This window comes from Schistocerca cancellata, chromosome 4 (assembly GCF_023864275.1).
Source record: "Schistocerca cancellata isolate TAMUIC-IGC-003103 chromosome 4, iqSchCanc2.1, whole genome shotgun sequence".
NCBI classification, from domain to species: Eukaryota; Metazoa; Arthropoda; class Insecta; order Orthoptera; family Acrididae; genus Schistocerca; species Schistocerca cancellata.
In genome coordinates this window covers 66,564,834-66,577,381 of record NC_064629.1, presented here as the reverse complement: position 1 = coordinate 66,577,381, position 12,548 = coordinate 66,564,834, and positions in this window count along the sequence as shown.

Here is a 12,548-nt window from a genome sequence, read left to right as displayed (position 1 = left end):
ATCTACTAGATTCAGTGGTGTGAAACAATTCGCGTCCATGCCATGCAAAATGTTTCTTTAAAAGCTGGCCAATGGAAACGATTGTATAGAGAAAGCCCCTTTTCCTTCCTGACTGTCCTTGCCAATCTCTATAACATCATCCTCTCTACCGGCTCCTACCCCGACCTGTGGAAGGCATCCTGCATCCTGTTATTCCTCAAACCCAACAAACCACCATCCATCGCCTCTTCCTATCATTCCATCTGCCTAACCTCAGTCTTCAATAAGGCCTTCAAATCCATCCTCTCCCATCGTATCCTCAGCACCTTAATCACCACCACCTCCTCCCCCTTAACCAGTTTGAGTTCCGACTCTCCTTCTCCACCAAAGACCAGCTCCTTAACCTCATCCGCCTTCTCTCCCTCCAGCTTAACTCCCGCGCTCCGCCATTTTTGTTTCCCTCGACCTCCAAAATGCCTATGACCACATATGGCATCCTGGTCTCCTCTTTAAACTTCAATCCTACGTCCTGCCTATGAATTTTGTCCTTCTGGTCACTTCCTTCCTCTCAAGCTGTGTCACACTCCACAACACCAACTCCCATATATTTTATCCCACTGCTGGAGTCCTACAGGGCTCCATCCTCTTCCTTCTGCTCTATCTCCTGTACACTGCCGAAATGCCCAAGCCACCCCCACCTGTCCACCTTCTTCAATTTGCTGATGACACCGCCTTCCTGGATCTCTATCCTACCCTTCCATGGTCCCAACGCACCCTCCAAACCCACCTTGACCAGTTCGCCACTTGGTGTAACCAGTGATTCCTTAGTCTCAACCCCTCCAAAACCCAGGCAATCATCATAGGCCACACCACCCACTCCTTCCATCTCCATGATTTCTACCTCATCATTTATGGTCGCCCCATACAGCTCAACCCCACCCTGAGGTACCTTGGCCTCATGCTCGACTGTCACCTCAACTGGACCCTTCACCTCCTGACCATCCAGCAGAAAGCCCATTCCTGCCTCTGCCTCCTCAACCTCCTGTCTGGCTGGACATGGGGATTGCATCTTTCCACCATCCTCCACATCTACAAATCCCTCATCCGCCCTATCCTCTGTTATGCCAGCATTGCCTCCTTTTCCTCCAACATCTCCACATCATTTACACTGTCCACAGTCTTGATTCCCCCCACCCTGTCATTTCCTCCTTCCTCTCCACCCCCCGCCTGTTGCCACGCCTCTATCGCTGTATCCCTCTCTCTCTCCATCTCCACACCCTCCATCTCCTTCATCAAGGCAATTTCCATCACCTCCCCCTCCCGGATGTTGAACTTCGCCGTGACATCTACCCTTCCTTCCAACTGTTACCTGGCCTAGTTCCCCCCTTCCCCAGGGCTCCCTTTTTCCTCTCCCCTCCTTCTCCCAGGGTGGATTTTTCTCCTTCCCTCCTTGACTCCCTGCACCCCCTCCTCGACTGCTTCCCTCCCACTTCCTTCCCTTTCCGGCCCTCTTCGCCGCGCCCTCCACCCGTCTCTCCCCATCTCCTTCCCTCCCTCCCTTCTTCCCTTCTCCCCCTCTCCTCCCCTCCCTCCCCTCCCTCCCCTCCCTCCCCTCCCTCCCTTCTTCCCTCCTCCCTTGTCTGTATGCCCCTGGCAGATCATCTCTGTTAGCTCATCATCATCAGTGTACTATGTCAGTGTTGAATTTGGTGCTGTTCTCCTGTGCATCAAGATCTGCGATGTTAATTGTGTGCTGGACTTGTACATAGTGTTATTGTCATTGCTGCTGCCAGCCCGCCCCAGATGGGACACTGAAATACAATAAAGAAAAAAAAATTTCTATTTTTGTGTTTGTAGTTTGTAGTTACAAATGTTATGTAGAAAACCCACTGTAATCGCTGTATGATTATTAAGATTCCAGATACCGTACCAAGCACATTACTTTTAGCAAATAAAAACAAATAAGCCTCGACCTTCAATCGAACCCTCAACCTCCTGCATGCTAATCCAAAATGCTATCCTTGCACCAACTGCACAGCACTGGTGCTCTATTTTGCAGAATTTGTTACTATATGCATGATTACAGTGTTGCCAGGTTGCCAATCTTCAACGTCCATTTACTGCGCGAAATATGTGCACAATGAAATTTTGTGAAAGACATTTTTGTGTTGCTATTTTGTGAGCAATAGCGCTTCGAAGTCCGACTGTGCAAATTTTTCTTCACCCAGTGTTTATATAATAAGCATAAGTTAAAGAAACACATACCTAACTTTTAGTAAACTGTTCAGCGGATCATAAGCCAGCTTAAAAAACGTTGGTTTGGGTGACATTTACCACGAGCCTAATTCTAGCTCTAAATTCAACAAGTTTCTTAATAATTTTGTGCACATTTTTGAAAACAGTTTCTCCAAAAATGTAATTAAATGCAATATAGGGAACTTTTTAAAGAATCTTTGACACCTTACAAGTATCAGAGTATCTTTACAACGAAAAGGGACATGTACAGAATAGCAGGAAGACGCAATGATCCATAAATACTTTCATATTATAAACAGCACTGCCACACTGAAGAAAAGGAGCTGCACATCTTTTCTGAAATTGACAGATCAGACAAAGTCAAATCAATAAATAATATTTTTAAAAGAGAGACAGGGAAAGTAGCTATTTCTGTTGAAGAGAATGGGAGCATTGTGAAAGACAGTTAATATATATCAAATATTTCTAGTGATCACTTTTTAAAATAGGAGAGAAAATTGGTGCAAATAGTTTAGAAGAGAAGGCAGAACAGGGTACCAAAGAAGCGATACAGAGAACAGTTAGCGAAATAAAAACTAATCTCTCATTCCCATCCAAAATAAGGAAGATCTTCACGACTCTAAAAAGTAAAGCTTCATTTGGAGTGGTTAATTTCTCCAAAAATGTTCTATCAGGGCACATAGCCCACCAACACAACATGCAAGTTCAGCAGGTTGCCGTAGTTCCAGCCTGCAGCTGATGCATCTTCCAGAACCATTCACCAACGTCTCCAGCGGACAACACCACCAGATTCTTTTCTTGAGCATCTCTGACAGCCAACACCACAGCAAGCGGCGAACTTTATGCCTACCGACAGCGCCTCGGTCACCAATATTAGTTGCGGCAAACCCGGGACTACTTGCTTCTGCTGTGACACGTGCTGGAAAGTAGGACATAAATGTCATATCCATCCGCCCTTTTGCTACTTTGTATGCATCACATCATGGCCAATCCTGTTCCAGCTGCTGCTTGAACCAGGAATCAGGCCTTCATCACGATAACAAGGAGCCACCAGTCAGCAACCAGCCTCTGCCCTACCACATGGCCTCAGTGGACTCAGGTGCAAGAAATGTGTATCCGCTAGCGTACTGAACTTAGTGCTGGGGTTAACAGACAGCCCTCCCCTTGTGATCAGGCTGGGCTTAGACTTCGTTATAATCTCACTCAACAGTGATGGGCTGTACCACACATCAGTATTGGGGCAAAGCAGATTCTGCCCCACTTTCCATTGTTGCCAGATGTATCCAAGATGGCGGTGATGACGTCATCCAAAATGGCAGCTGTGAAGCCATCCAAGGTGGCGGCTTTTGGTGGGGAAGTGCCATGCTGCTCCCCTACCCCAGAAAAAATGCTGGGAAGTTCAAATTCCAACAGGATAATGCATCACACCTCTACTAACCTAAGAAAGTCGCGGGAAGATAGGTCACTTGTGCTACCTCCACTAACCTATGTCACCCAACCGCCACCTCTTCCTATGAATTGGCGCCAAGTTTGAATTTTTGTAGTAAAGATAGGTCAATTGATGTATCTTTACTAACCGAAGAAAATGGTGGGAAAGAAAGCTCACCTCCACTAACCTAAGTCACCCGACCACCATCTCCTCCGATAGACTGGTGGGCATAGGACTCGACCAGTGCTGGACATAAGTCTTTATTTAAACATTTTCATGCAGTACAGCCATCTGGTGAGTTCACTGTGAGGTCTGGTCTCCAACTGACTTAGTACACAGTACCACCACCAGAGGGCGCTGCTGTCCAAGATGGCTGCCATGACATCAGGTGATGACACAAGTACCTTTATCCAAGATGGCGGCAAACAGTGTGTTCACTGCAAGGTCTAGTACATATTGGCACCACCAGAGAGCACAACCGTGACATCAGCTGATGATGTGAGTACCGTTACCCAAGATGTCGGCCCTTTTTTTCTCCATTCAGATGACCAGAACTGGTGGTGCACAGTCAGTCTTTGCTGAGCTGTCGTTGTGAAACCATCGTCATGTGTTTGATCATTGAAACGAATGTGAAGGATAGAGCAGCTTTCAATAGCTGCATTACATGTACACATTTGAAGGAGGACTGTAGCCACAGTTCACTACATGAGGTATGGAAGAGTATGATAATGGAGGAGTGTAGGAGGAATAAGCACAAGAATTCAGTTCAGCAGATTGTGGTAATGCAGAGGGATGGAGCCAGGAAGCATTTCGAAACCAGCACATGCTCATGCACATGCACAAACTGCTGAGATATTCATCATGAGCCATTCACTCTCCAAAAACGGAAGAGATGCGCAGTTGATGTCAATTCACTTCCGTGTAAGCATATTTGTATACACGATATATACCTGTATAATTGAAGAGCAACTGCTCACCCCCATCATCATGGTCGTGCCGAATGTGTTCTGTCGATGAGTTATTGGTGTTTGACTGGGACGAGTATAACAGCTATGTTATTTGTAAGCATACAGCCGAGGACTGCCCCCATAGCCTCCTACATGTAGAATGGGAGCGAGCATTAATGCTCGAACATATGAAGAGGAAGGATACGGTCCTGCAAATAAATGCATTGCATCGAGATGCTACAAAGATGCATTACTCAACTCATGGATACATCTGCTACTATTGGAACTGTCTGCCTTTTCTAAAGCCGACATATAAGCTCCCAGCCCACAAGAGACGACTGTCTCCGATCCAACAGACCAAAGAACTGAGCTAGTTCACGAGCTCGCTGCTAGAGGGCACTTCGATAGGTCACATGATCATGCGATTCAGCCAATAGGAACATGGCATCATGATGACATAAGTGGATGGCATATAAGGAGGACTCAGCAGCTGCTTGATCTCTGTTCTGGTCAGTCAGTCGAGATGAAGTGTCAGTCAACCCAGCAGCAGCAGCAGAATAGGAGGAGGAAGCAGCAGAAAAGTAATTCTCTATTTCGCAATATTATTATTATTATTATTTTTGTAGCAGCAGCATATGATGATTATGAATATTCTTCTTTGTCCGGTAGCTGCACCCATGACATCAGCAGTGGGTTCCAGCATGTCAGGACTTGCACCCATGAAGTCAGCATCAGCAGGCTCCAACCTGCCGGGTCCGCCCACATGGTGGCCTCGAACTCTTCCATGCAGGATCCTGTAGTGCAGCTTCTTAGCGTGCTGGAGCAGGCTAGCAAGGTAGTTTCAGTGCCAGAGACTGCGCTTGATGGGGCCTCACAGTACTGGACTCCTTCATATACGCCATCCATTGATCATCACACAAGAGACGTACAACCATCAGTGCAAGAACATGTGGCTAACTGTGCTGGTTTGGATGTTGTGGATGAGAAGACACTGACCCCCAGTGCACCGCAACCTTTACTATTCGCCTCATGCTATGTGTTAACAGTTAGTGGTTCAAAACGTCTTCATGTAGGACTTGAATTTTCACAAGACAGTAGCCTACCAAGTGTATTAGTGGTCGAAAATGTGCTGAAAATATTAAAGTGCTGTTTTCAGACTTCGAGTGGGATGAACTCTGTCACGTAAAAATATATATCAAGAAGCATATGACTACCAAATACGCTCCATCCCACTCCTACCAGGACATGTACTGTGGCAGTCTAACTGTGAGTATTCTATCTATGTATGACAATGTTACACTAAGATTTAAAAGTGGTGAGGATCAGAGTCTTTTCATGCAGCAGTCGACTCTTGATAACTTGTTCAATCTAGAAATGATGGTAACTAGTACGATGGAGAGACTAAATAGATGGAGCCCATATGTTCAAACTGTATACAGTGACATCATTAACTGGCTTCGCACATGCAGCATTCACATAAATGCAGCATTCACATAGAAGATATAGATGGTTGTTTTAGTACCTAAGTACCTAAGTAGTGCAGAAGTCTTGTGCTATCCTCAAATAGGTGTTGAAAATGTTGAACTCAAATTTACTGATGGAAAACCAGATTATTGCAATGCACTGATAGCATTACGAGATATACGTGCTGAATTTGAGGGATACAAGAATCAGCAATTTTCCAAATACTGTACAGCTGCTGCACCGATTAAAAAAGAATCAAGTGATTTTTTTCGATGTTGATCATAATTGTAGATGGTGAATAAATAAATATATTTACAGTCTTAAACTTGTGTTTGTGTTTTTATTTCTCTAGAGAAAATGTCACATACGTTACTGCACGTTAGAACACGTTAGGGCCCGTTAGTGCACGTTTATGTACGTTAATGTATGTGACACTATTCCCTTGAAATACACCACTTGGAATTCATTCTACTGTGTAGCCGTTGTAGCTCAATTGGTAAGGTGACTGCACTATAGTGGCTACATGCATATTGTTTATCATATAGAAGCCTATTGCACGCCAGTACCTAACACAATAGGTATCATGGCAGGCTGGGTGAAGCACCCTCGCCACAAGGACTTTGTTGTCGGTGACTGGTCCTGTGAAGGTGCAAATGAAGACCTGAAGAAGAAGAACAAGAAGAACAGAATTCTCCTTCCTGATAATATACAAGCAATTATTGTAGGTCCATCCAGTTGTGGGAAGACTAATGTCCTCATGACCCTGCTAACACATGTAACTGGGGTCCGATTTGAACATGTTTGTGTATTCTCAAAAACACTCATTCAACCCAAGTATCAGATATTGCAGGAGATATTGCATGGTGTAGATGGTGTTACATATACGACATTCAGTGAAAGCAGTGATATCCCTCCACCTGAAAAAGCAAAGCCAAACACCGCCTTCATATTTGACGATGTTGCTGTGGAAAACCAAGACCAAATTCGGAAACATTTCTGTTTCGGTCGTCATATGATTGCTGATGTATTTTACTTAAGTCAAACATATTCCAGAACCACCAAACAGTTGGTTCCCTAATCTCATTATAGCTTTCAAACAAGACAACCTGAATTCAAAACACATTTACCAGGCACATGTCGAAATGGACATGTCGTTCAATGCTTTGTAAAGATATGTGCAGATTGCTGGAACCATTCACAGTTTGGGTTTCTTGTTATTGATAAAATTATAAAACTGAGTGATGGTAGGTACAGGCGAAACTTTCATGAGTTTTTGCATATATCGCACGGTAAGAGAGGTTAGTATATCAGTTTACCCTATACTATGGACAAATTCGCACGTATGTCTACCTCTCAACCTGAGAGGATGGGTGTACACATACAGAACATTCGCCTGTACATGGATGCGAAAATTCAGACTATTGCGCATAAAGTTGCAGGTATGCGCAGGGAACTAGAGACGTATTACCACACTCTTCTGAGAATGGTGAATGCGTTAAATGACCTAGTTAATCAAGTCAGTAAGAAAGTAACCGACTTAACTGAAAAGGTCAAGGCTATATAGTGGAAAATAGATGTAGACTTCCTTGCTGTTGAGGAGGGCGATCAGGATCATAGTAAGAGGAGGAAGAAAATGTCCGCATATATAAAGCCTCACGCTGCAGGGATGTCTGATTAGTATACACCAAGATGTCGACGAAGCAGAAAGTGATTCAGGTGTGTAAAAGCAGTTCGTGAGAAATTGCGGCTGCTGAGGTTAGGGCATAGGGATCGACAGCAAACACTAAGAGAGACCTTTAAGCTGGTTACTGAATCTCTCCGACAGCTCTCAGCAAAAACAAAAACACGCGATAACGATGGTGTTTCCGCTGCCTAATTCATTGTGTGTCACGCCCATGGTCAGATAGATAGAACATTCGGCATTAGCAGGGGAAGACTGTACATGTTGGGTACGCAACCTATAACTGTAACTGATGACACAATACAGATTGGTGATAGGTGGTTTGAGAGAACACCTGGCCTAATGAATCTTATTTTCCTAAGACCTACTAAAAACCTATTAATTATTCAGTTAATGATGGGGAAACGTACCGTGAAATACTGCACCTGACTGGTTTGTACAAGATCACGAAAAGCCTGAGCAACAAGAAATATAAAACCATTATAAAACCAATACTTGAAGGTGGAAACAACAACAGCAGCAGCGGTGATGGTATTGACATTGAGCATAAAGCAGTGAACAATCGAATCCCTCAGTATGTATATTATGACGACCCCAACGAACTAATAGATCGACTGCGGCTGCTCATGGCATCAGCTGCTGCTGGTAATACAGCTCATTCGAATGAGGTTGTTTTAATAATCTCGGAGCTTAGAGAGAGAGGTATCATCGAATAATTATTGAGACAGTAGTTCGAGAACTGCATAAACCAGCTCGCAAAACATACTGTCGCAGGTATGTTATGATTAAGGGTTTGGATGACCTGTGGCAAGCTGATCTTGTAGATATGAGGAAATATTCACATGAGAATAAGGGATGCAAATATATTTTAATGGTTATTGATGCATACCCCAAATTTGCCTGGGCATTATCTGTTAAAACAAAAACGGGTAGAAATGTCGCGGATGTTTTTGAGTGTTTGCTACAGACAGGAACGAATCGGTGCCCAGACAACCGATCACGGTGGGGAGTTCTACAATAGGTATTTCAAGACAGTGATGCAGCGGTACGGAATACATCACTACTTGACATTCACTCACCTGAAGGCACGTATCGTGGAGCGCCTGAATAGAACAATAAAAGGTCGAATGTGGATGAGTTTTAACCTTCGCGGCTCATAGAATTGGACAGATATCCTCCCAGAAATAATTGATCACTATAATCGAACCAGACAGCACAATAAAAATGAGACCAATCGATGTTCGTGATAATGGACTCATGGATGCGGTGTACTATCGCATTAAGATGTTGGATCCCCGCAAACAGAAATTTAATGCAGGGGATTTGGTGCAAATCTCAAAACACAAGACGGCATTTGAGAAATCATACCTACCGAATTGGTCAACTAAAATATTTACAGTTTGAAAGGTGCAACGAACGAATCCTAGAACTTATATATTGAAGGATAGTAAAGGTGAAGAAATTGCAGGCTGCTTCTACACCGAGGAGTTGCAGAAAAGCTCAGAACCGGATGTTTTTCTCGTGGAGAGAGTCATAAGACGTCGGGGAAATAAAGCACTAGTTAAATTGCTTGGTTTTACTACTACACAAAACAGCTGGATTGATGCCGGCGATTTGCTATGTAATGGCCATACATTTTGGACCTCAATCCCACAAACTCTAGAATTGGTAAAACATTCGCCTCATCTTTCATGAGACCGATAACCTTCTTGTTCTTAGGAACAATACAGTAAGCATTATCGACCTCATAAAAAGACGTGTCGAATTCTTTACCGTGGCATCTAATTAATTCATTTGGATCACAGTTTTTGATTCAGTCAATAAAACTGTCTGTATCCATATAAAGCAACTTTGGTTCTACGAAATGAGGTTTGGCAAGTTAGTAGTGGAAGCAGTACATGTAGAATTTGGAGATATCCACTATGCACATCCCCAAATAAATAGGCTTCATAAAGTCTACTGCAATCTTCAACATCTCCACAGCAACAAACTTTTCACTGAAGATTGTCGCACGCTTAAAATTTGGCCTGGTGATACACTTCCTCAAGTCATAACGCCCTTCCCATGCGGTTCTAATAAAAATATCGCGTCCATTTCTTATATTCTACATAGTTTTCCCGAAAATGGAATTGCTCTTTAATGTATAAAAATCTTTTTCAAAATTATTACTCGCGACCACCCTCTTTTCGCTATTTAGTTCAATACAGTCGTTCAACCAGAGGGATTGCTAAAGCAGATAGCCCGGGTGATTCTAAGATTCTAACAAGCTTCATCCTTAAGCTGAGGCACTGCTGGAGGTTACGATAATGAATAATATACCTCTGCTTATCTCCAACAGTAGCCAACAGTTTAGGTATGGTGCTTCCTTGCGGAATTTGTTGCTTTGGACATAACGGCAAGTCGCTTGTCTCCCCATGCAAATTATTAGGATATGTGATGTCTGCCTCAAGCACATACCTTTCATCAGAATCAGCTGTAAGATCCATTATTTTTCCACCTAATCTCTTCTATTCGTTTTCGGGCACCCATCGAAAGCCACCAACGCAGTGGCTGCATCATGGCGTGCCCATATTAGTTGTTCACATATAAGTACATAATGTAACTCGAATCAAGGGATGCGTTAAACCCGACACCCACGACACCCATCTGCGGGTTATTTGCCTTGGCATGCCTGTGAACGCATTGACAAAGTCCTCCACGGATCCCACGCTCAAAAAAAAAAAAAAAAAAAAAAAAAAAAAAAAAAAAAAAAAGGTATATTGAATTCCCGCCAGACATTCATGACATGCTCATAATCTGCTGTAATCACGGCATCGCCTGTGAGAATACTGGTAAATGCAGATATGTCGGGAAGAATGGTTTAATTAAGTTTTGCCATACTATCGACATACTCATACGGGAAAACACCTTTCCTAGTCGCAAGTTGGAACTTTCCCTCATCAGAAAATGTAGATCGAGTGAATGCATATCATTCTGAGGTAAAGTTTCAACGAGTTGCTGGAGTGATGTCTGCATAAAGCGTAAAGAGTCAAGGAAGCGGAGCGTAATTTTTGGAGTCATTCATTTTGCGAAAGAAATATACTTCTCAACACTTTCAGGGAGGACACTGACCTGATCATTCTTCATACCGAAATTAGCCAGGGGCTCAACGAGAAAATGAGCATCATACCCACTCAAATTATAAAAAAAGACAGGTATGTGCCGTGGTAACTTTTACTTCAAATTGCATGCGTTACGAGCTGTACCACGGAACTTTCCCATAAGATGGCAATGATCTCTACAGGGAGTTTCCACTTTTCTATCTAACGGTTGCCCACAAATATGACAATTAACAGCCTTTTCATACAATTCATCATCTTCCTTTGATTGGGTCATGGGAATGTTGGTGCTGTAGAGCTTATCAACTTCCCATGAAAGTTTTTCAACCTCAGTGAGGAGCCAAATGCGAGGATCATCCGCAACATAAGACTTGTAGCGGTTAAGTTTAGAATCATATCCACGTACAACTTGGAATGCTGCCACATAAGGTACGTGTTTTTGTGGGAAGGTTGTATGTGAGGCTAAGGGGTTCCCTTCACAACGAGTAATAGGAGCCAGCAGGCATTCAAAGTCGGCGTACACTACAAAAGGACATCGCTGCTGCTGGTGAGCATTTCGAAATTTAATGAAGTTATTTTTCTCTGTGGGCATAATAACATATACCGGGTCCTTGGAATTACAATCTAATAGATGTATCGCTAATAACTCTTCTGATGAAAAATAATTCAGACACCTCAAACAAATATGTTTTTTATTGTTATTTTTTGATAGTTGAGAGGAAACACGTCTTTGATCCAAATATAGCGATGATTATCACCTTCAGAGAAGAGCAGCGTGTTTACATGCAGCTGTCGCTCACTTGCAAATTTTGAGAAATGGAGGGGACCGATGACTGTGTGCTTGTCTTGCTCATCTGGCTTGTCGTTATTCTTCTCCAGGCCATAAACGTGAACCGATATTCCGGCATTCTGTGCCTTAAATTGAGGTATATCCTGGATGTTGACGGGGAACTCTATACCATCAAAGTTATAACATGAATGAATATTATCACCTACATTGTATGTACTGGGATGCTCAGGATGATCCCTTCAACCATACATTTTTTCGCAAGCCATGATTGACCATGCAAAACAAGCCTGATCTTTTGTATTTTCAACATTAATGCATGCATGCTTATTAACTATATCTTTAGAGGGCTTGATATAACTGGACCCTCCATTTACCGGATCATAGACATGTATATGATTGTCAAGGTGTGGTATATGGCTGAGCACTTTAGCGGACCCACATACTTCCATCTCGGAAAATCGGGCCATAATAGCGCTCAAGGTGGATTCATGATACCACTCAGTAATGGATGTGCTCCGAGAAATAACGCCATTGTCACGCCCTATATAGTGCAAAGTTGTAGCCTGTGCATCACCTGGATGTTTCGGCAGGTCATTCAACTCGCAGCACAGTACTGCACTGTGTTAAATATCAGATCGTCCAGTGAGGAGCTCAGTCTCCGAGACAGGAAGGCATGCAGAGTCGCGGCACCTCCCTCCCGGATTCTCAATCCTTGTGAGTGAGATGCGTCCCTCAAAAGCCCTAGCAACTGCTCAGTATTCTAGAGGGGTCATTATACCGTTATTCTGATGTCCTTCACTATCAATGGAACACGGGAGAGCACTACCACTAGCCATAGGATAATCAATATTACTATTACCACTACTACAACTAGGAGTCCAGCCCATCGATTACGGGGCTGGTG